This window comes from Phyllostomus discolor, chromosome 9 (genome assembly GCF_004126475.2).
Source record: "Phyllostomus discolor isolate MPI-MPIP mPhyDis1 chromosome 9, mPhyDis1.pri.v3, whole genome shotgun sequence".
Lineage (NCBI taxonomy): Eukaryota > Metazoa > Chordata > Mammalia > Chiroptera > Phyllostomidae > Phyllostomus > Phyllostomus discolor.
The window spans coordinates 60,541,259-60,567,782 of NC_040911.2; positions in this window are offsets into that span (position 1 = coordinate 60,541,259).

Here is a 26,524-nt window from a genome sequence, read left to right on the forward strand (position 1 = left end):
TGATTTTCTCTGAAGATGGCAAATAAATGCATAGGTATACATGGTAAGGTGGCAAAGGAGAAGTTTCCATCACACCCAAGGAAAGTGTCCCAACCTCATTTCATCTCATTTTTTATACTGTTGGAGTCCATTTTGGAATTTAGTGGTAGTGAGTTCACTGGGGTTTGGTTGGCTTCACATGTAATGAGCTTCCATGGAGGTAAAGGACTGAAAAGAGGGATTTGGGTGCCTGAGAAGGGGCTGAAGACTGAAGGGGAGCCTGCTGGGGCACCCCCAAGGTATGAAAGAGGGGTGAGTTCCTAAAGTGCAGGGTGGGAAGGGGAAATGCTTCAGTGGGCATTGGTGTATAACAACTGGGAGGCTTCAATAGGGTAGTTCAGTTTGGGAGAGGTTATGGGTCTTGATGCTGGGGGAGCCCACAGGGCAGGAGAAGGAAGGTTGTCCAACCCATAAGCCCTGACAAATCAGAGGTCAACCAGCCTGAGGTGGCACTATGCAAACTGCATTCCTGGCCCTAGATAACAGTGTAGTGTTTGAAACCCTGGAACTTTGGGAACAGGAGCAATGGCTGGGAGGTAGGAGACCACATTTGACTTAGGATAGTGTAACCAGGGGCTCCAGGAGCTTAGAGAAGTAGGGACATTATGACGACTCTCTTCTTGGGGCCCAGATATTAAGCAAATGGTTCACAGGGTCTGTGAGCCTGCCTCAGGGGTCCACTGCCTCCCTGAAGAAGAGCAGAAGGTGTTGCTGATGGAAAGGTCCCAGTGGTGATAGAGAGGTTACACTCAACTATAGTTGTTACCTCACTCAGGACAACTCCCACTAACATATGCAAAAATCCCCTTTCAAAAGCCCTGATTTTGTTCTTGTCATTGTTTCTTAAAGCTTATGCTTGTTGCTTAGAAACAAACCCTATAATTTGGAAATCAGATAAGATAATATTTTATTTAAAGAACTATAAAATTATTGCAAACTTATCATTATGCACTGACAGGTTTCCTAACTGGCAGCACCCCCCAAATTGCAGAGATTTTTCTTAGAAGGTCAAGTTGATGCTCTAAACTGAAAAAACAGTTTTCAACATTCTGAGTTAAAACCTGTTTTTATTGTCTTAAGTAATCACTGCCTCCATCTGTATATGGCTTTATACATTGTTTACAGAAATCTTGACAACAGTTCTATGAGGTGGGTTTTATGGTTATTCCATTTTAAAGATTAGAAGAACTTAGGCTGAGAGGGTAAGGTATTAGTTTGATTTTATATAGTCTGCTCAGACTTCCACAAGAAAGTACCATGGATTGGATGACTTAAATAGCAGAGATTTATTACTGGAAGTTTGAGAACAGGGTGTCAGCATCATCAATTTCTTCTGAGGCCTCTCTTCTGGGCTTGTAGATAGCTGTCTTCTCTCTCTGTCTTTATATGGTCCTCCCTCTGTGTGTGTCCATGTCTTAATCTTTTATTTCTTAAAATTTGTCTTTCTTTTCCCCCAACTTTTATCAAGATATAATTGACATATAGTGTTGTTTAAGTTTGTACACCCACTTGCAAAATGATGACCACCATAGACAGCATTAGCTACCACCATCATTTCATCAAATAATTACCTGGTTTTTTGGTGATAAGAACATTCAAGATCTACTCTCTTAGCAACTTTCAAGTATATACAATATTATTAACTATAATGACCATGTTGTACATTAAATCCCCAGAACTTATTCACCTTATAACTGGAAGTTTTTGCTCTTTGATCAACATTGATTCATTTGGCTTTTTAAGATTCCACATATAAATGAGATACAGTATTTGTCTTTCTATGTCTGGCTTATTTTACTTAGCATAATGCCCTCAAGGTCCATCCATTCATTGCAAATGGCAGGATTTACTTCTTTTTTATGGTTGCATATTATTTTACATGTAATATAATATATATATTATTTATATGATGTCTTATTTATCCATTCATTCTTTGACAAACACCTAGGTTATTTCAATGTCTTAGGTATAGTGAATAATGCTTCAATGAACATGGGAGTGCAGATATATCTTCAAGATCTATTTTTATTTCCTTTGGATACATACACAAAAGTAGAATTGCCAGGTAATATGGCAGTTGTATTTTTTAATTTTAAAGGAACCTCCATACTGTTTTTATAGTGGCTATACCAATTTATAATCCCACTAACTGCACACAAGGATTCCCTTTCCTCCACATCCTCATCAATACTTGTTATCTCTATCCTTTTTGATAACAGTCATTCTGAGGAGTGTGAAGTGATATCTCATTGTGGTTGTAATTTGTATTTTCCTAATGATTAGTGATGTTGAGTTGTCGTCTTTTGAAGAATGTTCAGTTTCTCTGCCCAGTGCCTAGGCTGACTGCTGCTGGCATGGTTCCTGGGCACTGGCAGGGTGGGGGAATGGAGTGGGAGAGACTCAGGTGGATAGTATCAGGAAACTTGAAGACCTGTGAGGCAAAACCTGGCCAAATCTGCAGAGAGGGTGTGCCTGCTATTAGTTTCTTCAGTGGTATAATCTACTGGGTTTGTCTGTAGAGCAGATCACTGTGAATCACAATTGCTCCCACTGTGTGGCTGATACTCATATTCCCTGCATTTTTTTCCTTTTCCAAGTCTTCTCCATATACTTCAGCTTTACTGGTCTGGGTGGGGTAAAACTGACGTGGAACATTAGCTCAGTGCCCCAGAGCCCTTCCTCCTTTCCAGGGGAGAAGCCTTTTCTAGCTGTGAAGATCCCTCCTGTTGCTGAGCTTGCCAGTCTGGGGATGGGATGATGTAGGCAGAATGTAGCTGTCTTCCTTCTCTTCTTATGTGGTTATTCTCAGGAATTTTTGTTCTGATATGTTGATGAAGTTTTGTAAGTGGACTCTAGAGTGCTTCTGAAGCTGGGTTGGTTTTTTTTTTTTTTTTGATAGTTGTCTAATTTTTTATTTTGGTGGAGGGGCTAGGGCGTCCTGTGTCACCATTTAGTGACACCACCAATAATTCCTAATGTCCTCTTCATAGAACACCAAACAGATTGGATTAGGCATGTGTCCCAGGATGGCTATGATTATGGCCCAACACAAAAATTATAAATTTGCTTAAAACCTTTTTTTTTCTCATCAGTTTTTTGTTAGTGTTTGTGTAGTTAATGTGTGGCCCAAGACAACTCTTCTTCCAGTGTGGCCCAGAGACACCAAAAGATTAGACACCCTTGGATTAGGGCATATTGTAGTGCCCTCTTGGTAATTTAATCACTGTTTAAAACTCTATCTCCAAATAAGTTCCCATTCCAAGGTTCATGGGGTTAAGATTTTGAGGGGACGTGACTCAGCACAAAACAAGTGCCTTATAAGTCTCAGCATCCAGTTCTGTGGGAGCAGGATTCCAGTTAAAAGGCATCTCATGTCTTTGCCTGTCTAGATGGTGCATGGCAACTTGGCAAAGCTAAAACTGCTTCCCTAACCCTTCTCTGCATAGTTCCAGGTCAGCATCCCTGAAGGATGAACTGGCCTGGGATCCTTAAGGTCGGTGTGAGGTGATATGGGTTCCTGAGGCTGGTTGCTCTGAGAGGTGGTAAAGGATGGGTGTGGCGGGATCTGCTGTCCAAGCTTGGTCTGGCCCTCCTCTTCTCTATGCCAGTGCATTTTCCTGATACCTACCTGATGACCATCAGGCATCCAGGTGTGGCTGAAGTGCCACTCAGGGGAGACCTGCTGGGTGACCTATATCTCCCCATGACCTCCCTGATCCCATTCATGAACCTTCACATACCCCATCCCCGACAGCCTTCTTAAGACCCCTCTAGAACCCCATGACCTCCCTACAGCTTCCCCATGGCCTCCTTTAGCCATGGACAAATGAAGGGGCAGGTAGGTATCTCTGCTTGTCTTCCCAGCTGCTTTTTTGACACCTCATTCCCATGGTCTAATCCTTTCTAATCCTGTGAAGGTCTATTCCTTCCATTGACCCCTTCTTCCCCTAGAACTGGGGTCTCTATTTCCATTCATGAGTCTGACTGCACAGTAACCCTGAATATTCAGAGTCAAGGGGATGCCAGTAATTTCACAATAAAATACTATTTCAAAATAATTATTAAAATTAAAATAAATAAAAATTGTAATTAAAAATATTTAATGAAACAATTACATTATACTAAATGTGGCTAAATTCTTTATAATTGCATTCATTTGAAGGAAATATGATAGATGTCCACTGAATGATTTTTCTCTGCTCAAACTGTAATCCTAAGTCCCTCTGCCCTTGAGAAAGAAATTTTATTTTTATGCCCAAATTCCTAAGTATGAGAGGTGGAATAACTAAATAGGAGAACTCTTCAATCTAGAGCTTAGTGCTGCAACTCTGCCCTTTTGCCAAGAGAAAGAAAACAAAATCTTAGGAGCCCATTGAAGCCTGGTGGGCCCAGTGCAGGTGTCTGTGCTTCTTGGTCCAGAACTTGCACAAAGACTAGTGGGGGAAGGCAGAAGCTCTCAGATGGTGGCAGAAATACAGGGTCACTGGGTGAGGATGTGCTTGATGCTGGAATCCCCAGCCTGGCTGCCCTCCTGTGGCTGCCTCTTCCCTTCCCTGCACTTTTCATTTCCCAGAACATATCACTTTCCACTGCATTCTCTGGAGATCCCCTGGGGAGAAGAGGGTATTTTTACAATACTCATTTTGGAGCAGTTGCTGTCCTCCCAAGCAACCCCACCAGATGCCCCTTTTCCTGCACAGATGGTCCTTCGGCCCTTTGCCTCTCTAAGCTGTTCTCTTCTGTATCCCTTCCACATTACTCATAGGTATTCTGGACACTTGCCACTGTGAGTAGCTTCATGATGTTACCCCTCCATGCCTGTTTGTTATGGGATGACAGTCTTCCTTGTGAGGTCTTGTAGGATGGGAGGAGGGAATGTTTCAAGGTGCTCTGTGCATGTTATGACACATAGTTGTTCACTTGGCTGGTTGGTTTCCTTAGGGCCCTGAGGTGGGATTAATGGGCAGAGGTACATCAGAGAATTTGTGCAGAAGGTGCAGGGAACAGAACATGGGGAGAAGGTGGATTGTTGCAAAGATACATCCCCCAGGAGGACTCAGCCAGCCCTGTCACTGCCATGGCTCTCACAGCTGGCCAGTGGGTCAAGGACATTAAGTCTTGCACCATCCAGGTGGACAAGAGAAGGATATGACCTTGGTGTAGGCACTCTCACCCATTGAGACAGTTCCTGGGGAGGGCTGATAGCTGACACAGAAACTAACAGTCTTGGCCCAGAGACTTCCCTTAAGGTGGGGGAATAAATCCCTTAGGCTTAGATCATCTAGCTGCTGCCATTGTCAGTGTAATAGTAGAGAGGACACTGTCCATTTCCCTTGGATGTGGGCTATGCAAAACCCTGGGTTTCCAGTAACTACACTGCTGGACCTGGGAGGTTGGGAATATGAGGCCCTATGACTTCTTGGTGTCCTCTGGATATTGGACCAACTTCCAGAGAATCCATGCTATCTCCCTTCCTCCACCTGACCTGTTTGCTTGGAACCAGAATTGATTATGACCTAGATTTGGCAACTCTAACAGTGACCCCACATAAGAGGGGCTTAACAAAGGAAGTTGCATTCACTCCTTGAAACAGTACAGGTAAGCAGTCCAGGGCATGTGTGATGACCCTTTGGTGTCCTATTCCTTCTCTTCTCCCATCCCAGTATTGTCCTTCCTCATCCTCATGATCCAAGGTGTCAGGCCACTGGGTGTACCTGTTAAAGGGTGGAAAGGGAATGGGGGTGCAGCTCCTCTTTTTAAGAACAGTCCCAGAGGTTGTGCCATGTTTCTATTATCTCTTGTTGGATGCTGAAAAATGTAGCTTTTTTATGGGTGGCCATGTGCCAAGATAAAAACTAAGGAAATGGGAGAAAATGTGTACTGAGGGACAAATTCCTCACTTAACAGGCAGGTTTGGATTTTGGGGGGAGTGGATAGAGGATGTTGAACCCAAATCTCCTACTCCCCAAGCCAAGCCTGAGATGGATACCAGCAGGGTCTCCAGGCCTCGGTGGCCTGTGGCCACCATGATGAGGCCATCTCATTCTGAGATACTACCAGAGCTTATTACCCAAGTACACAGTTCCAGCTAATTATTCTTCAGCTTACTGAGTATGTCTGTCAGGCACTGTGTGAACACATGGCTGGTGGTTTCCTGGGCCTCTTAACAACTGTATTTTCACTATTGGTGCTGATCTTATTGTGGTATAGAGATTGTTTTCTGTTTGCTAGGTGTCCAGTTGGGAAGGGTAGTGTTTATACTGTATCTCTTCACTCTAGGGACTGACCTTGTAGCCCCTTTAAGTAGGGACAGCTCTAATCAATGTCCTGATCAGAGACTCAGAGGAACAACAGAACAGTCCTAGAAAGGGAAGTGAATCCAGACCCCAAATTCCTCCTCTTCATGTGTCAGGTGTAGGCCCACACTGGTTCTGACAATTTTGCATTCTGGTCAGGACAGTTTTGTTCTACCCGCAGCAGTTCCCAAGTTGTTCTCAGAGCTCTGGAGCCAGGGGAGGGCTGGCTCCCTGCTTCAAATATTATAATCGGTGCCACTTGTCTTTGGCTGTGTGGTGCAGGCTAAGTAGTGATTTCCATGGTAATAGCCAGGGTGTCCAGGCCTCCATGATTATCCTTTCTGTCTAGAAGAAGTTCTGGTGTAGTAACACTGGAAGCACCAAACAGCTCAACTATCCAGAGCAGGCAAGCTTTGTTTAACTGATCCTTCCCAGGAGGTGGTCTGGGACAAGTTCTGGGTGGCTTCTTCCTTCACAGTGGGAGTGTGAACATGGTCAGGTGATGGAGCATGTTTTCTGTGGCCAAGGTCCTGAAAGGGCCAGGCTGGGTGCAGGTGCTCTTCAGTAATACACTGGATATCCCCCATATGCAGGCAAGTGTGTGTTGTTCTGCTGTGTGGCTATCTTTGGGAACATGGACACACCTGCCTCCAAGACCCTGTATGAAACCTGCCCACCAGTGTAAAAGTCTCCTCCTGAAAGGATGCCACACATTGCTGATGCACAGGCTCTTCCTGTTCCCATGCCAAGGGTCTCAGGATTTCAAGTCTCATCTATGCTGTAAGGCCTGGAGCCAAGGTGACAACTTGTTCTGGTTTGCCTGGGACTGTTCTGGCCTTAGCACTGAAAGTACCACATCCTGGGAAACCCTCATTACAAGGTAAATCAGGGCAGTCCATTGCCCCACCCAGAGCATGCTACTTTTTCTAGCTGACCTCTGATGACCAACCAGGTTACAGGTATAAGCTACAGTCCTGAACTTCCCTTGCAGAAGTTCTTTCTGTCTGTTAATTTACTCTACAGCCTCTGGGAGAAAGAGCCACAGGTGGGACACACACACACACACACACACACACACACACACACACAAATTGGCAGCAAGAAACAGTACCAAAGGTTGTGACTGTGAGAACATAATGGGTATACAGTAAACTGGGCCTATTTTAACAACAAGAAATTGTTTTTGCATGTCACATATGGTAACAAGCAGCAGGGTTTTACCACATGTCATATAATGTAACAGTAGTGAGAAGTTATCACATATTAAGTATCATAGCAGTGAAAATTCATCATATAAGAGCAAGGAGGTGTTATCACATGTCATATTTACACATCACAATGGCAGAGAAGTATGATCACACATCATGTATCATAGCAGCAGTGATGTGTTATACATATCACTTATCAAAATAGTGGGGAGGTATCACATCAATTATATCAGGGAGGTGTTATCACACAAAAATCACAACAGCAGGGAGGGAGTTATCAGTTTAGATCTCACAAGAGGCTTTATATCTCTAAAGAGCAGCACAGTCCTACTGTCCTGAGCGGGGTTGAGCTTATAAATAGTGTAACCCATTGGTCCTCTCAGAAGTGCTCTTGGAGGACTCCAACTTTCAAGGGAAACCCTGATCCCTGGGAGTTGAGTTTTAAAACAAAACAAAGGAGAAACACAGGAACTGTGCTATTAGTGCAGACACTCTGGCTGGCAGCATTTTGGACACCCTGACCTGTGTCCCATCGATGCAGTGTTTCCATCTGGGGCAGCCCAGTGTCACAGGAGCAACACCTGCACTTCCCTCTCTGCATCCTTGGTGATCTTTGTGATTTCTCAGCTAAACTTTGCTGATGATGTTTTCCTGTAGTTTAACCTTCTGATAATGTAATTCTGATCATGCACAGGCAGATGAACTCCGTGGTAGAGCTGCTTTCCTCACATAGTGAGTGAGGAAGCAGGTGCTTCTAGTCCATCAAGGACCTGGTAGCTTGGGTTGAGGGGAGGCCAAGGTGGAGGGAGCCTTCTTTGCATCACCCCCACTCTCCCACTTTCTAGCTGTGAGAGATTGGGTAGGTGATGTAACCTTTCCAAACCTCAGTTCCCTCTTCCCTCCCATTTATAAAATGAGAATCAGCAATAGTAATAATAGCACCTTCCTTCTCTGGTGACCTGAGATGATAATATGCACTCAGGTAGATAGATGGTGGATAGGTACACCAGTCTAGGGCCCATGCTGAGGTCCCATATGGTAGCCCCCACGTTTTAATTGTTTTTTTGAGGCATAGTATACATAAACATGTTCCCAAATTATAAGCCTCTACTTCAAAGTAAAACATACACCTATGTTGAGAATATCACCAGCACTTCTTAATCCCCGCTACATCCTCACCCAATTACTGGTAAATACAACCATCATCTGGGCTGGCAGCAGCTAGGATATGCCTGTTTTTGAGTTTCCTTTGTGGGTGGTGGCTTTCACTCAACATCATGTTTGTGAGGTTCATCTGCAAGGTTGTGTGCAGTTGTGAATTGCTTATTCTCCCAGATACAGGTTTGTTAGCATAGGCAGCTAGTTAGATATTAACAAAAGAGATGGGTGTTAGACTGGCTGAGCCTTATTGGGTCTGGAAGTTATACTTAATTGTGGGAGAACTCTGTCCTGTAGAGCTCTCCTGGTCACTGTGGATGAGAATAAGACTGCCAAGACATGATCTGCTTGGGAGAAAAGGCTGGCTAATCTCTCAGAGGAGAAGAGCCCGGAGCACCTTTCTCCTTAGTCTTTTATTGAGTTTATCTTGCATATGGATACATATCAAAGAAAGGAGATATGGTTTATAGAAAACATTTCTGGGATCATGAGGGTCCTTTTGAGTCAGGGTCTGGTAGACAGAGTGACACCAATTGGCCATAAAACCTGAGGAAACAATCATTTTGTGCTTGGACTCTAAACATTTAGTATACATTAAATTGAGGGCATTCCTAACTAAGTAATTTTCACAGGATTTAATGCATTCTTTCTCAGGCCTGATTTCCCCGAAACTGCCCGTTCCAGCACAGGGCTGCACCTGCCTCCAGCATTGTTTCAGACCTGAGTCAGGCGGGGGAAAATAAGGCAGCCAAGAGATTAGGAGACTTTTTACAGATAGAATGAGGACTCAGGCTATGACAAAGCTGAGGGGTGAGGGTCTTTTTCCCCTTCTCTGTAGTTCCCTAAGTCCTTCCCTGATGGCCTCTTCACAACTGTACCTGTCTTAGGTTGTTCATTCCTTGAGGAATCTTACCCATCATTGGCTATCCAGCCATTATCCAGGAGTTAAGCAGGGTAAAGTAAAGGGGTAGAGGCTGCACCTCAGCCCGGAGGATAAGTTTTATCTCCTTAGTGGTTTATGGTCCCAAGGCCTCTTTACTTAGCCCTACCCCAGGGACCTTCTTGTGTGTCGGCAAGGTTACAGCTTCTGAAACTAGGCAGGACATTTTCCAACACTTAATCAGGCTTAAGTCTGGAAATTACAGCTTCAGACACCACACCGTGTATAGCCAAGCCCCTGCTAAGGGGATTAACATCCCTCTGTACCACCCCTTCCATCTCCCTAGCCCCATGTAGGTAGGAAGGACTGGCTTTCCAATCTTCCTGGGGGGACAACTGCTCCACTCACCAATACCATGGGGAGGAGGAATAAACAATAAAGGGAGAATTTCTCAGCTGGGCACATGCCCAGTAGAAGCCAAGGTGGTACAGAAGGTAAGTACATGCACAGTAGAAACCAGATGACAAGGCAAAACTATGAGGCATGAGCAGTACAAGCCAAAATGGAGACATAAAGGGGCAAAATCCAGCCTGGAAACCCTGGGGGAAAATTGGGTTGAATAGGGGGAGGACTCAGCACAAGTCCACAAGCATTAGGAAAGAGATCGAATTGTCTGGAAGAAAGCACCTTCTCTCCTAAGCCTGAGGTAATATAATCAAAGCTTAACAAAGGCCCATCTTGGTAGTACATGTTTGTTCATGCATTCATCCATTTGTTCATTCATTTTCTCTGTCTGTAGCAGCCACACAGGCCTAGCAGCTGCACGGCTCCAAGCACAAGTCCAAGCATGGGTCTAAACTCAGCTCCAAGTGCGGGCTCAAGTACAGGCTTGGGTACAACAGGTGCAGTGCTTGCCAGAGTGCAGCTGGCAGCAGAGACTATGGTGGACTACTGGAGTCCAGGGTGATGGCATTACAGGCCTGAATCCTGACTACCTCTCGAGTGGGCACTTGTGCTCACCAGGCCCAGGACTTCTGCAGTGAAATGGAGCTAAGCCACCTGGTCATGGATGAGACACTCGGCACCTGGCAGCAGTCCTTTGTGTTGCTGCAATAAATCTTACCACTATACCTCATCCTCCTATGTGTAGGTCCCCAAAATGCTTTTTTTAAAGCTCTGGTGAAGAACCCTATCCTCACATTGATTTAAGAGAGAAACATTGATCAGTTGCCTTCCATTTACTCCCCAGTCAGGGATTGAACCCACAACTTAGCTATGTGCCCTGACCAGGGATCGAACCTATCGGCCTTTTGGTATATGGGAGGGTGCTCCAACCAAATGAAGCACCCAGTCAGAGTTATTATGCCACATTCTTTAATATGTTCTGTTGTGAGCACTTTCTCTATTTGTGTTGTTGTGAGCAAACTGTTGGGAGCTCGCTCTGCCTGTTAATATGGTCCCTCATCCTGGTCAACCCTTACTAGAGGCACTCCAGGAGACCAGATGCAGGTCAGAGCCTTGGACTCCCAGGAGTCCAGATCTCATTTAGACTTATGTCTGCAATCAGTCTAAAGGCTCTGAGCCGCACCTGTCCATCGTTTCATGGGATAACGCATACAAAGCAAGTGCTATCTGCATTGGGGGCAGCAGCATATTTTTGCAGGGAGTGGCCTTTGTTCATACCCATGGAGTCCTCTGCTCTGCTTGGAGTTGGAGATAGACAGAAGAGACCTAGCAGCCCTGAGCCAGACTGGGATGAGAGAAAGAAGAGCAGGGATGGCAGGCAGGTGGCTGTTGTCTAGTGGTTTAGTGAGAGAGACAAGTAGGGAGGGCTGGGGGAACAGCTGTTGTGGGCTTGGATCTGTGCTGCTGCTAAGCCAGGGACCACACGAAGACCTCACCTTTAAGTAACACACCTGTGTAGCTGCCATCTGCATTCAGTTACAGAATAGTTACAACCTCCTCAAAGTTCCCAAGTTCTCTTCCAAGCAATTTCTTTTGACCCCAGCCCCCAGCAACCACGGATCTGCTCTGTCAGGTGGGTCAAGTTTGCCACTTCTGGAATCATCATTGTATGTGGTCCTCTGTGTCTGGTTTCTTTTGTTCAGCCTAATATTAATCTTTGAGATTCACCCATGATGTCAGGTGTATGAATGGTTTTCCCTTTTTACTGCTGAGTATTCTTATTGTATGGATGGACAATACTGTGCTCATTATTCACCTGTTGATAAACATGTAGGGTTTTCCAGTTTGGCATTATTACAAATAAAGTTTTGAGAGAACATCTGTCTACAAATCTTTTTGTGGTGTTGTCTTTTCATTTCTTTTGAGTAAATATATCTTGGGGAATTGATGTTTTGTCATTAAGAATATATTTTACTTTATGAGAAGTGCCAAAGTGTTTCCAAATTGGTTGCACCATTTTTCTATCTCACTAGCAAGTGTGAGAGCCCTTGTTGTTCCAAGTGCTAACTCACACTTGCTGAAAAGAGAACACAGGGATCTCCAGTCATGTAAAATAGTAAGGTAGCCTCTTGTCAGGATCATAGTTAAGATTTGCTGTAGAGAGGGGTTCTCAATGCTGGATGTGCATTACAGCCATCTGGAAAGTTTTTTAACTTGCCCCATCTGAGCCTCATCTCAATCAATTAAATTCAGAATTTATGGGACAGCACCCAAGCATAAGCATTTTCCAAAGGCATCCAGTGATACTGAGAACTATTTTTTCAGAAAGGGTGTGTGAGTATCCAACAGACATAGACATTTTCTAGAAGAGGATGGGGCTATTCTCTGAAAGATAAGAATTTGTTTCAAAGCATCCCCTGCTTGTAGCCTAAGGGCCTGACATTAAGGTTTTGATTGCTGAGGCATCCATTTCAGAGATATCCACTTTGAATAAACATACTGGCTGCTGTATTAGGAAGCAGGCTGCATCACTATCAATAAGCTAGGACAACACAACATTGCCCCTGCTCATCTCAGATGACCATACCTCCCAGCTGCCTACCTGACCTGTTCTCTCTGCTTCAACCAATGGCTTTTCTTACTGCAGGGTTGGGGGGCAAAAGTCAGAGAGGACTTACTTCTTTTCCCTATCCTGAATGAAACCCATAAGAGAACAAAAAATCCTTTCTGGGTACTCTCTCCACCGGAAGCTGCTTCTCAGTCTCATTTGCTGGTTTATCCTCACCTTCTAAGCACTTAGTTTCCATGCCTCTTACTTTATTTCATACCCCATGTAATGAGAGCCTGTCTTGAAGCTGCATATAATCCCTCCCAAGAGTTGCTGACACCCCAATTGCTTACATGTCCTACTCAGACCCCTGAATTTCAGTTTTAACTACCCACCAGTCTGCTCAGCACCTCCTCTTGAGGGTAGTAGGGTATCTCAAACCAGCAGTCAAAAACAATACTTGACTTTCATCCTCTTCCTACAAATCCCTCCCTTCAAACCTCCTCCATTTTACTAACTGTTAAGTCTAGTCTCCTGGTTTTTCAGCCAAAACTTCCATGGAGGCATAATAATGTCCTCTAATGATTCTTTTGCTCTAATCGATGGAACCTGTAAACATGTTACCTCATATAACAAAAGAGATCTTGCACATATATTGAATTCAGGGTCTTCAGATATGGGGAGATTATTCTGGATTATTCAGGTGGGTTTGTTGAAATCGCAAGGTCCTTATTGGGGGAGGCAGGAGGTTATGAGAGCAGATATGGTGCTTAAGAAGCAGATGTTGGAGTGATGCACCCACAGACCAAGGAATGTGGGTGGCCTCTTGAAGCTGAAAAAGGCAATAGATTCTCCCCTAGAGTCTCTTGAAGGACTGCATCCCTACTGACATCTTGATTTTAGCCCAGAAAAACCTGTGTCAGACTTCCAGGTTGCAGGACTGTAAGACAATAAATTTGTGTTGTATTAAATCACTAGTCCATGGAAATTTGTTATGTAGCAACAGGAAACTAATATGACCTTGAGGGACTCATGCCTGTGCCTAAACAATCAGAAAAGCCTGCCTCTAAAATATTTCCACAATTTGATCACCTCTTAATTCCCCTTTCTGCATCCCTGTCCTAATCAAGCTTCTATTATCTCTTGCCTGACTGCTGCAGTAGCCTCCCAAAGAAAAGGTGGCTAGTGGTCCACTAATACCCATGTTTCCCCTTTTTCTTAGGAATAGAGCTGAATTTCCTTATTTGAAAGAGAGGGCTCATGGTAGCCTAGAAAGGTCTGTATTCCTAAGGCTTTCCTTGAGTTCTGGCCAAAAGGACATATGTAGAAGTGTCATAAACAACTTTTGGGAAATTGGTTTAAGTGACTAGAACAGGTCCTTCCTCACCCTTTCCTCACTCTTGCTGGCTGGAATAGAGATGTGCAGGCTGGAGAAGAAGCATAACCTGGAATACAATCTAAGATGTCAGGAAAGCAAGACAGAAGGGAATTTGGAGTTGAAATACCAGCCTCGATCTGCTTATCTCTGGGCTTAGTTTATGTTAGAAAGAGAAATGTCTCTGTAAGTCTGTTATTTAAGGACTTTGTGCTGATCTTCCTGCTTCTGCCCTTGCCTCAGGCCTTTCAATCTTCCCAGCTTGGCAGCCAGAATGGTTCCTTAAAATCTAAGTCAGTCCCTCCTCTGCCCCAAACCCTCAAATGGCTTCTCTCACACTGACCAAAAGCCAGCAAGGTTCCTGCATGATATATGTGCTCCTTTCTTACCTACCTTATCTCCTCCTCCCATCCTCATCCATAAACACCTCCTGCAGCCATAATGCCCTCTTTGCTGTTTGTAGAGCTTGCCTCATTTGCCCTGTCTTGCTATTTACTCAATTGAAATTCCTTTCCCAGACACTGACCAGGTTAGGCTTACTCTTGGAAACTGAAGGTCATTGTTAATTCAACACCAATAGGAGCCCCCAATTTGGATTGTGATGAGGGGAGAGACTTTACTCAGTGTGAACAGCTCAATTGTAAAAGAGCATGGCTGTGGGACAGCATGGGTGAGGTGGCTAAAGGGAAGCAGCTTCAGTGTCATAGAACCAACATTGCCACTCAGCACCACTCTTATAGCTCTGGCCAGGTCAAGGAAGTCTTCAACAAAAACTGATAACACACTCCACCAAGATGAAGTCTTATATCCACACTCCATCATATATAACAGTTTCTGCCCCTGGTCTCTAATTGGTCCATTCTCATGGAACTGAGGACACCAAATCCTCATAGTTTGGTCCCAAAAGCACTGTTCTTGTTGGTCAGAATGGAAACAATATGATTGGTTGGTAAAGATGAAATTGAGTATATAGCTACATACTTTGATAGGACAGGGAAAATCTCGGTCTTATTTGTTGAAATACAATCCTAGGACCTCTCTTATAAAGGTCAACTCCAACACCAGGGACATAATGCAGCCTAGTCTGTAGCTTTTCATTGAAGTGTAGTATGTGTGAGGGACCTCTGTAAAAATGGCTCCAGATTCTGGTTATGATTTTGAGTCCAATTAACCCCGAAGATCTCCTTCTGTCAGGTATATTCTCTTCAAGAAAATACTCTTTTACCTTGGTCTCTGCTCAAATGTCACCTCACTTGAGAGACCTTCCCTGACCTTCCTAGTTAAAATAGCTCATACTGTTCTCCAGGTTCATCCGTGCTGTGACAAAAGATAAAATTTTCTTCTTTATGTTAAGTGAAATAAGTCAGCCAGAGAAAGGCAAATATCATATGATTTCACTTATATGTGGAATTCAATGAACAAATGGAACTAAAAAGCAAAATGGAGGCAGACTCATAGAGAACATGTTGACAGTTATGGGGGGTGGTTAAGGGTGGTTAGGAGGTGGAGGGATCAAGGAAAAAGGACTCATGGACATGTGCCACAGTGTGGTAATTGAAGGGGAACTGGAGTATAAAGGAATAAATGGTAAATTAATGGGAAAATACAATAAAAAATAATAAAAGATCCCATGAATAAATGCAAAAACAAAAACAAAACAAAAAAAATTCCACAGTTCATACCTCCTTGTCTTATTCTCTCTGTTGCCTTGTGTATTCCCATTATTGTCCACTGAAATTTTCTTGTCTTGTGCATTATTTCATTCCTCCATGAGAGGGAAAGCTCTTTTAGGGCTGGGCTTGTCACTGCTTTGTTTACAGCTATACCCTCATTACTGAGAATGGTGCTGGCACGAAACAACAGATGCTTTGTAAATACTTGAATGAATGCATGAATGAACAAATAAGCTGTTCCTAGCTGGGGGATGCTAGCTCTTTGGGGGGTTAGGAGACAAAAACCTGATACAGTAAAACCCTGGTTTTCAAGAAACTTGATACAACAAAACCTTGGGGAACAGATCACTATAGGGTCTGGGATCTTGTTGTTTTACTTGCTATTGGGAATGAGAGAGTGGTGCCTTTTAGGACCAATTCTTATTGAAAAAGGGTATCGCAGAGCAAAAGAGATAATTTTCCCCCTGAAGAAATATTTAGTTTCTCTGGGTTCTCACTAAATCAGTCATTCTCAAGGGGGCAATGCTATCCCTTAGAACACTTTTATCAGTTTCTGGGACATCTTGAATTGTCACAGCTATAGATGAGGTGCTATTGGCATCTAGTGTATAGAATTAATTCAGGGATACTGCTAAATATACAATCTCTCACAACCAAGAGTTATCCAGCCCCCAAAATCAATAGTGCTGAGGCACAAAATTCTGGTTCTAATGTATTTTGCGAAATAGCAGCATTCAGGTCATGTTATATTTTGCTGGTATTGGATACATAATTCTTTGAGACTCTTCAAGTTCAGGTGAAGTGAAAGTAAGACTTTTCTGCTTTCAGCATAGTTAATCCTTGGTTATTTACAAATATTTTCATCAATAGATTAATAATCCAACAAGTACTCACTGGATATTCAATGCGTACCTGCAAACTGATTAATTACATTCTTATTTCTTCCTCTCCCACCTCTAATCTCCTGCATCCCCTAACCTCCACTGTTGTCACCAGACTTTTGCAGGCTCACTGTGCATTGGAACCTCTTCTAACCATGAATAAATGAATGAACAAGTTAACGAGTGAATGAATGAAATATACATGAATAGGAAAGGAGACAACACAGAACTCATAGATCTTAGGGTGATGCGGCTGTCTTTGGGTAAAGGAACTCAGCACAGGCGGGCTCAGCAGTGAAACCTTTGGCAGCCAACTCCGGGCTGCTGGAGAATGAAGGGGTATCTGGGGGACACATAGCACTACTCCATGTTGGTTTATTTAATGGATGCTTCACTTTCTAATTTCCTAGGGAAAAATCCAAACATGAGATTTTTCCAGTTAGTCCCAGACATCAACCTCTCCTGTACTTCATCTTGAAAGATGAAAAACCAAAAAAGATTATTTCAAACCAAAGTGATTGTTTGAAAACTGTGGCCACTTTGATTCTGATGAACAAGAATTTACATCACAGAAAATCAAGATTTACAAAACACAACCTGGTTGGGTGGTGTAGGGACAGGAGCACATCAGCATAGCTTGATTCAGCATGGACTGTCACCATTACTTAGCACTCTGTGAGTCACCTGATTGTCCATAATTTGATTTTCAGGTAATTTTAGGAAGCCAGCTACTGGGCTTTATGGCATACTATTTCATCCCCTGTGTCTTCTTCCCCTCTGCCTTCTAGGGTGTAATGTACCCCATAGCACTGTAGATATCAAAATTGTCTGAAATTTGCATATGAGAATAAGTCTACTTGGTTAACCTTGCCTAAACTTAATGAAAAGCAAATCCTTCCAGTGCTGGGCCCTACCCTCCATACAGGTCTCTGTGCAGTCTCAGCTTGCAGAGCAAGGTAGCTTATGGCATTTGGGCTCATTTACAACATCCTTTCACTTTGGGGATTAAGTGTGCAGCTGGCAAGTGACTGGAAAGAATAAAAAAACACAAACGTGCTTATGACATCTGCATGCATGAAGAACATGGGAAAGAACACTGGTTTTATACTCTTCCTTTTGTTAGCCTAATTGCTGTTTATTTGGAGGAATGGGGCAAGTGGAAAAGAGAATAATGTTTGAGGTGGGATTAATTCAAATACAAGCATTTGCCAGAATAAACCCATCAGGTATAGTTCCCTTGCTTTCAGCACCAGTGCAAATTGTTCTTGTGGCTTCTCAGGAGTGCTTGGACCAATGTGAGTGGGTTTTCATGTTGGGCTTAGAACAAAAGCAGAAATATTGTAGAAAAATAATAAGGGTCTTTCCAAAATTATTTCTCTTGTGGAAGCAGGACAGATGTGCAGTTCACTTTGAGGTCCTTTCCCAAGGTGCATGAATTCTTCTTCCCAAGCAGGGGCCTCAGCCCTGAAAGCCTGGTTCTGCTTGGGGCCTGATGGATCTTGAGTGAGCACAGAGAGGTCTGGGAACCAGGAGGACATTTGCAAAATATCTAAAAAAGTTCGAGGGCAGGACCTGAGTTTCTAACAAGTAAGAAAGGATTGTCAGTCACTCTACCTCATTATGAAATAAACAGAGTGCCTTTTCTTCCAGACAAATAGTACCTGCAGCACAGGTTGGCAGCTGGAAAGAGTAAAAACAGTGAAGGAACAGGAAACCCAACCACCAACCCTGATTCCCCTCCCTCCCTTTCTCCTTTTTTTCCTAACTTTCTTCTATTGTTAAATTCATTTTCTGAACACTTTTGAGGAAAGTGAGTAGAAGAAAGTTTTGGGCAAGATGCACAAACATATAGCACCTTTGTTTCCTAATCTGTGTGTCACAGGGCCTTTTGGCACCCAACACTGCCCATGAGAAACTTCTCAATACCAGTGGATGCCCATCCAGGTGGTTGGGGCTAAGGTCCCTGACCTGTTGTATAAGGCATCATGCTCAGAAGGGCCATGCACTTTGGTTAAGGCTTGAGGTTGCCATCTTAGAATTCTTAAAATGATCAAGGGTCCCCCCCATTTTCAGTCTGTATTGAGCCCAGCAGATTGTGGAACCAGTATTACCTGGAACTTTGGGTTTTCATGGGTTTTTTTTTACTTACTTTTTGTGGTATTGATTAATAACATTATATAGGTTTCAGATATACAAGTTTATAATACATCATCTGTATAATGTATTGTGTGTTCACCACCCCAAGTCCAGTCTCCTTCCATCACCATTTATCCCCTCCTTTATCCTCGTGTACCTCCTCCACTCCTCTTTTCCTCTGGTAATAACCATACTGTTGCCTGTGTCTAGGAGTCTGTGAGGTTGTTGTTGTTGTTGTTGTTGTTGTTTTTTGCTTACTCCTTTCACCTTATTTACCCAGCCCCACAACCACCCTCCTCTCAGACTGCTGTCAGTCTGTTCTCTATCTGTGAGTATGTTTCTGTTTTGTCAGTTATTTTGTTCATTAAATTCCACATATGAGTGAAATAATATGGTACTTGTCTTTCTCTGACTGGCTTATTTCCCTTAACATAATGCCCTCCAAGTCTACCCATGCTGTTGCAAGGGGTAAGAATTTTTACTTTTTATGGCTGAGTAGTATTCCATTGTGTAAATATACCACAGCTTTTTTATCCACTCATCTATTGATGGACACATGGGCTGCTTCCACATCTTATAAATATTGTAAATATATTAACATTTACATGTGTCCCTGTGTTTATTGAAGCTATTATAAATAGTGCTGTAATAAACACAGTCATGTATATATTCTTTTGAATTAGTATTTAGGGTTTTTGGATATATTCCCAGAAGTGAAATTAATGGGTCATAAGGCAGTTCTGTTTTTAATTTGTTGAGACTAACTCCATCCTGCTTTCCAAAGTTGCTGTACCAATCTACATTCCCATCAACAGTGCATGAAGGTTCCCTTTTTTCTACGTACTTGCCAACACTTGGTGTTTGTTGATTTATTGATGATAGCCATTCTGACAGTGATGAGGTGGTATCATGTTGTAGTTTTAATTTGCATTTTTCTGATGATTAGTGGTGTTGAACATCTTTTCATCCATCTATTGGCCATCTGTATGTCCTCTTTGGAGAAGTGTCTATTCAGATTCTTTGTCCATTTTTTAAATAAATTGTTTGCTTTTTTTTGGTGTTGTTTTATAGGTTCTTTATAAATTTTGGATATTAACCCTTTATCAGATATATCATTGGCAAATATGTTCTCCCATTCAGTGGACTGCCTTTACATTTTGTTGATGGTTTCCATAGCTGTACAAAAACTTTTTAGTTTGATATGGACCCATTTGCCTGACTTGACATATCAGAAAAGATATTGCTACAAGAAATGTCCACAATTTCATTTCCTACGGTTTCCTCTAGAATTTTGATGGTTTTGATCTAACATTTAAGTCTTTACTCATTTTGAGTTTATTTCTGTGTATGGTGTAAGAAGATGGTCTAGTTTCATCTTTTTGCATGTATCTGTCTCATTTTTCCAACACCATTCATTGAGTAGACTATCTTTACCCCATTGTATGTTTTTGCCTCTTTTGTCAAATATTAATTGACCACAAAGGCATGGGTTTATTTCACAGGTATTTATTCTGTTCCATTGATCTATATGTTGATTATTATGCCAGTACTATGCTGTTTTGATTACTTTGGTCTTGTACTATAGTTTGATATCAGGTAATGTGATTCCTTCAACTTTGTTTTTCTTTCTTAAAATTGCTGTGGCTATTCAGGGTCTTTTGAGGCTCCATATAAGTTTTGGAATATTTGTACTAGTTCTATGAAATATACCATCAGTATCTTGATAGGAATTGCACTGAACCTATAGATTGCTTTGGGTAGTATAGACATTTTAATGGTGATAATTGTTCCTATCCATGAACACAGTATATGTTTCCACTTATTTCTATCTTCCTCAGTTTCTTTCTTTAATGTCTTATAATTTTATATAATTTTATAAGATACTGGTCTTATAAAAGAGTACAGGTCTCTTACATCCTTGGTTAGAATTATTCCTAGGTATTTTTGATACAATTATAAATAGGATTGTTTTCTTTGTTTCCCTTTCTGATAGTTCATGTGAGTGTATAAAAATGTAACTAATTTCTAGATATTTATTTTGTATCCTGCCATTTTACTAAATTCACTTCTCAGTTTAAGTAGTTTTTTGATGAAATCTTTAGGGTTGTCTATATGCAGTAGCATATCATTTCCAATTTAGAAGTCTTTTATTTCTTCTTCTTGTCTTAGTGCTGTGGCTAAGATTTCCAATGCTATGTTGAATAAGAGTAGTATAAGCAGATATCCCTGTCCTGTTCCTGATCTTAAGGAAAACATTTGTAGTTTTGGCCTGTTGAATATAATGTTGGCAGTTGGTTTGTCATATATGACCTTTATTATGTTGTTATGTTCCTTCTATTTGCTAAGAGTTTTTTTTAAATCATAAATGGGTGCTAGATTTTATCATATGCTTTTTATGCATTTACTGATATCACTGTGTGGTTTTTATTCTTTATTTTGTTTATGGTGATATTTCAAGATTATTGATTTGTGGATATTGTACCAACCTTGCATACCGAGAATAAATCCCACTTGATCATGGTGTATGATCTTTTAAAGGTATTGCTGGATCCAGTTTCCTAATATTTTGTTGGGGATTTTAGCATCTATGTTCATCAGAAATATTGGCCTATAATTTTCTTTCTTTGCAGTATCTTTATTTGGTTTTGGAATAATAATAATGCTGGCCTTGAGAAATGACCTTGGTCATTTTTCTTTCACTTCAACATTTTGTAATTCTTTGAGAAAGATAGGTGTTAGTTCTTCTAGGAATGTTTGATAAAATTCATTTGTAAAGTGCTTCAGTTGAGGATTTATTTGTTGGAAGTTTTTGGCTTCTTCAATTTTAGTAGTGGTAATCTGTCTAGAATTTCTGATTATTCCTGGTTCAGTTTTGGAAGATCATATTCTTCTAGGAATTTATCCATTTCATCCAGATTGTCCTATTTATTGGCATATAATTTTTCACAATATTTTCTTACAGTCTTTTGTATTTCTTTGACATCAGTTGTTACTTCTTCTCTTCTATTTCTGATTTTATTTATTTGTGTCTTCTTCCATTTTTTTCTTTATGAATCTGGTTAAAGGTTTGTCAATCTTATTTATCTTTTCTAAGAACCAGCCTTTGGTTTAAATGATGTTTTGTAGTGTGTGTGTGTGTGTGTGTGTGTGTGTGTGTTAATCCTCACCCAAGGGCACGTTTTTCAATTTTAGAGATAGAGGAAGGAAAAAAGGAGAAAGAGAGAGGAGTAGAAAAGGGAGAGATGTGAGAGAAACATCATTCATTTGCCTTTCATATGTTCTCCAACTGAGGATCAAAACCACAACCCACATATGTGCTCTGACTGAGGATTAAAATCACAGTCTTTTGGTGCATTGGGTGTTGCTTAATCAGCTAAGCCACTTGGCCAGGACTGTATTATTTTTTAGACCATTTTATTTCTACTCTGATCTTCATTTTCTTTTTTTCTATTCACTTGAGCTTTGTTTGTTGTTCTTCTTCTAGTTCCTTTAAGTGCAGAGTTACAGTGTTTGAGTTTTTTTGTTTCTTGAGGTAGGCCTGTAATGCTGTAAATTTTCCTACTAGGACACTTTCACTGTGTCCCATAAATTTTGGGTTTTTGTGTTCTTATTTTCATTTGTTTCAAGGTATCTTTTAATTTTTCCCTTGATCTCATTGTTAACTTGTTAATTGTTCAGTAACATGTTATTTAGCCTTCATGTGTTTGTGTGTTTTTCAGTTTATTAATTGTGATTAATTTTTATTTTTATACCATTATGGTCAGAGAAGATGCTTCATATGATTTTAATCTTCTTCAATTTATAGAGACTTGTTTTGTGTCTTAGCATGTGTTCTATGTTAGAAAATGTTACATGTGCACATAAGAATGTATATTCTGCTGCTTTGGGGTAAAATTCTCTGAAGATATCAATTAAATCTTCTGATCTAGTATGCATTTAAGACCACTGTTTACTTGGTGATTTTCAGTGAGGAAGCTCTATCCATTGCTCAATAGGGTGTTAAAATCCTGGACTATGACTTTCTCATTGTTGATCTCTCCCTTAATGTCCATGAAAATCTGCTTTACATGTATAGGTGCTCCTACTTTTGGATACATAGTATTTGTAAAGGTTATATCCTCTTGTTGGATTGCTCCCTTTATCATTATGTAGTGTCCTTCTTTGTTTCTTACTATAGTCTTTGTTTTAAAGTCTATTTTTTTCAGGTATAAGTATTGCTACCCAGATTTTTTAATTTTTGTTTGCATGAGATATATTTTTCTATCCCTTTACTACTTATCGTGTATGAGCATATATAAGGGTCTTGTTTTCTTATTTATTCAGGGACCCTATGTCTTTTAATTGGAGCATTAAAGCCATTCATATTTAAAGTGATTATTCACAGGTATGTATTTATTGTGATTTTATTCTTTTTTATTGTTGTTCAAATACAGTTGTCTTCATTTCCCCTCTGCCTCACCCATCCATGCCTTTCACCCTCAGTCCTACCCCTCTTTAGCTTGTTCCATTTGTCTTTTATTCATTTTCCTTAACAACCCTTCCCCTTCTGTCTACTGCTATCCACCACTCCCCTCCCCTCTGGTTACGATCAGATTGTTCTTAATTTCAATGTCTCTGTTTATATTTTGCTTGTTGCTTGTTACTTGTTGCTTTTTGCTTTTTGCTTTTGCTTTTTGCTTTTTGCTTTTGTTTTGGTGATTAGGTTTCACTTAGAGGTGAGATCATATGGTATTCGTCTTTCACTGCCTGGCTTATTTTATTTAGCATAATGCTCTCCAGTTCCATCCATGCTGTTGCAAAGGTTAGGAGCTCCTTTTTTCTTTTTGCTGCATAGTATACCATCCTGTAAATGTACCATGGTTTATTGATCCATTCATTTACTAATGGGCACTTAGGTTGCTTCCAGCACTTGGCTGTTGTAAATTATGCTGTTATGAACATTGAGTGCATAGGTTCTTATGGATTGGTATTTCAGGGTTCTTAGGGTATAATCCCAGCAGTGGAATTGCTAGGTCAGAAGACAGTTTCATTTTAAGTTTTCTGAGGAAATTCTATAATGTTTTCCACAGTGGATGCACCAGTCTGCATTCCCACCAACAGTGGACTAGGGTTCTTGTTTCTTCACAACCTCACCAGCACTTGTTTTTTTGTTGTTGTTGTTGTTGTTGTTTCTAATTTGTTTATGATGGCCATTCTGACCTGTGTGAAGTGGTATCTCATTCTGGTTTTCATTTACATCCTGATAGCTAGTGATTCTGAGCATCCTTTTATATGCCTCTGGAGCCTCTGTATGTCTACCTTGGAGAAGTGTCTATTTAGGTCTTTTTCCCATTTTTTCTCTTTTAATTTGATTTATTTTATTGTTGTTCAATGACAGTTGTCTGTATTTCTCCTCTCCCCCACCCCCTCCAAACCCACCTCCTTCCCTTGCTTCCACCATCTCCCTTGGTTTTGTCCATGTGTCTTTTATAGTAGTTCCTGAAAACACTTCTCCTCACTGTCCCCTTCCCCCTCCCCCCTGGCTATTGTTAGATTGTTCTTAATTTCAATGTCTCTGTTTATATTTTGCTTGCTTGTTTGTTTTGGTGATTATGTTCCAGTTAAAGGTGAGATCATATGGTGTTTGTACCTCACTGCTTGGCTTATTTCATGTAGCATAATGCTCTTCAGTTCCACCCATGCTGTTGCAAAGGCTAGGAGCTCCTTCTTTCTTTCTGCTGCACAGTATTCCATCCGTAAATGTACCATAGTTTTTTGATCCGTTCATTTGTTTATGGGCACTTAGGTTGCTTCCAGCACTTGGTTATTATAAGTTGTGCTTCTATGAATGTTGGGGTGCATAGATTCTTTTGGATTGGTGTTTCAGGGCTCTTAGGGTATAATTCCAGTAGTGGAATTGCTGGGTCAAAAAACAGTTCCATTTTAGTTTTCTGAGGAAATTCTATAATGTTTTCCACAGTGGATGCACCAGTCTGCATTCCCACCAACAGTGGACTAGGGTTCTTGTTTCTCCACAACCTCACCAGCACTTGTTTTTGTTTTATTTGTTTATGATGACCATTCTGACTGGTGTGAAGTGGTATCTCATTCTGGTTTTCATTTGCATCCTGATAGTTAGTGACTCTGAGCATCCTTTCATATGCCTCTGGACCCTCTATATATCTATCTTGGAGAAGTGTCTATTCAGGTCTTTTGCCCATTTTTTATTTGGGTTGTTTGTCATTTTGGTGTGGAGTCATGAGAGTTCTTTATGTATTTTGGAGATCAAACCCTTGTCTAAAGTATCATTGGCAAATATATTTTCCCATGTGGTTGGTGCCCTCTCAGTTTGCTGATGTTTTCTTTAGCCATGCAGAAGCTTTTTATTTTGATGAAGTCCCATTTGTTTATTCTTTGCTTTATGTCCCTTGCTCTTGAGAATATATTGGTGAAAATATTGCTGCATGGAATGTCAGAAATTTTCCTGCCTGTGTTTTCCTCTAATACTTGTATGGTGTCACAACTTATACTTAAGTCTTTTATCTATCTTGAGTTTATTGTTGTGTATGGCATAGGTTGGTGGTTGAGTTTCATTTCTTTGTATGTAGCTTTCCAGATCTCCCAATACCATTTGTTGAAGAGACTGTTTTTACTTCATTTTATGCTTCTTCCCCCTTTGTTGAATATGAATTGATCATAGAAGCATGGGCTTATTTCTGGGTTCTCTGTTCTGTTCCATTCATCTGTGTGTCTGTTCTTATGCCAGTACCAGACTGTTTTCATTAATTTCATTGGCTTGTAATATAGTTTGATATCAGGTTCTGTGATCTTTCCTACTTTGTTCTTCTTTCTCAAGATTGCTGCAGCAATTTGGGGTTGTTTATGGTTCCATATAAATTTTTGAAATGTTTGTCCTATATCTGTGATATATGTCATTGGTATTTTAATAAGGATTTTCTTGAATCTATAAATTGCTTTGGGTAGCATGGATGTATTGATAATGTTAATTCTTCCAAGCTGTGAACATAGTACATGCTTCCATTTGTTTGTGTCTTCCTTCATTTCTCTCTTCAGTGTTGTGTAGTTTTCTGAGTATAGGTCTTTTACATCCTTGGTTAGGTTTACTCCTAGGTACTTTATTTTTCTTGGTGCTATAGCAAATGCGATTTCTTCCTGATCTCTGTTTCTGATATTTTATTGTTGGTGTACAAAAAGTCCTTTGATTTCTGAATGTTGACTGTGTGTCCCACTGCTTTGCTAAATTCACTTTTTAGGTTGAGTTGTTTTTTTGGTGGAGTCTTTAGGATTTTTTTATGTACACTATTATGTCATCTCCAAACAATGAGAGTTTAACTTCATCCTTTCCAATTTGGATGCCTTTTATTTTTTTCTTGTCTGACCATTGTGGCTAGGACTTCCAATACTATGTTGAACAGAAGTAATTAAAGTGGACATCCTTGTCTTGTACTTGACTTAGTTTAACAGTGTTTGTTATTTCCCTTTGAATATGATGGTGGCTGTAGGTTTTTTATATATGCCTTTTTTTATTTAGGGGTATGTTCCCTCTACTCCCACATTACTCATTGTTTTTATCATAAATGTTTGCTGTCCTTTATGAAAAGCATTTTCAGCATCTATTGATATGATCATGTGATTTTTGTCTTTCCTTTTGATGATTATTACATTTATCAATTTGTGAGTATTGTACCATCCTGCACTCCTGGGATGAATCCCACTTGATCATGATGTATTATCTTTTTAATGTGTTGCTGGATATGGTTTGCCAATATTTTGTTGAGAATTTTAGCATCTGTTCATCAGTGAATTTGGCCTGTAGTTTTCTTTCCTTGTTGTGTGTTGATCTGGTTTGGGGATTAGGATGATGCTGGCATCATAAAAAGTGTTTGGGAATCTTCCCTCTTCTTTAATGTTTTGGAATAGTCTGT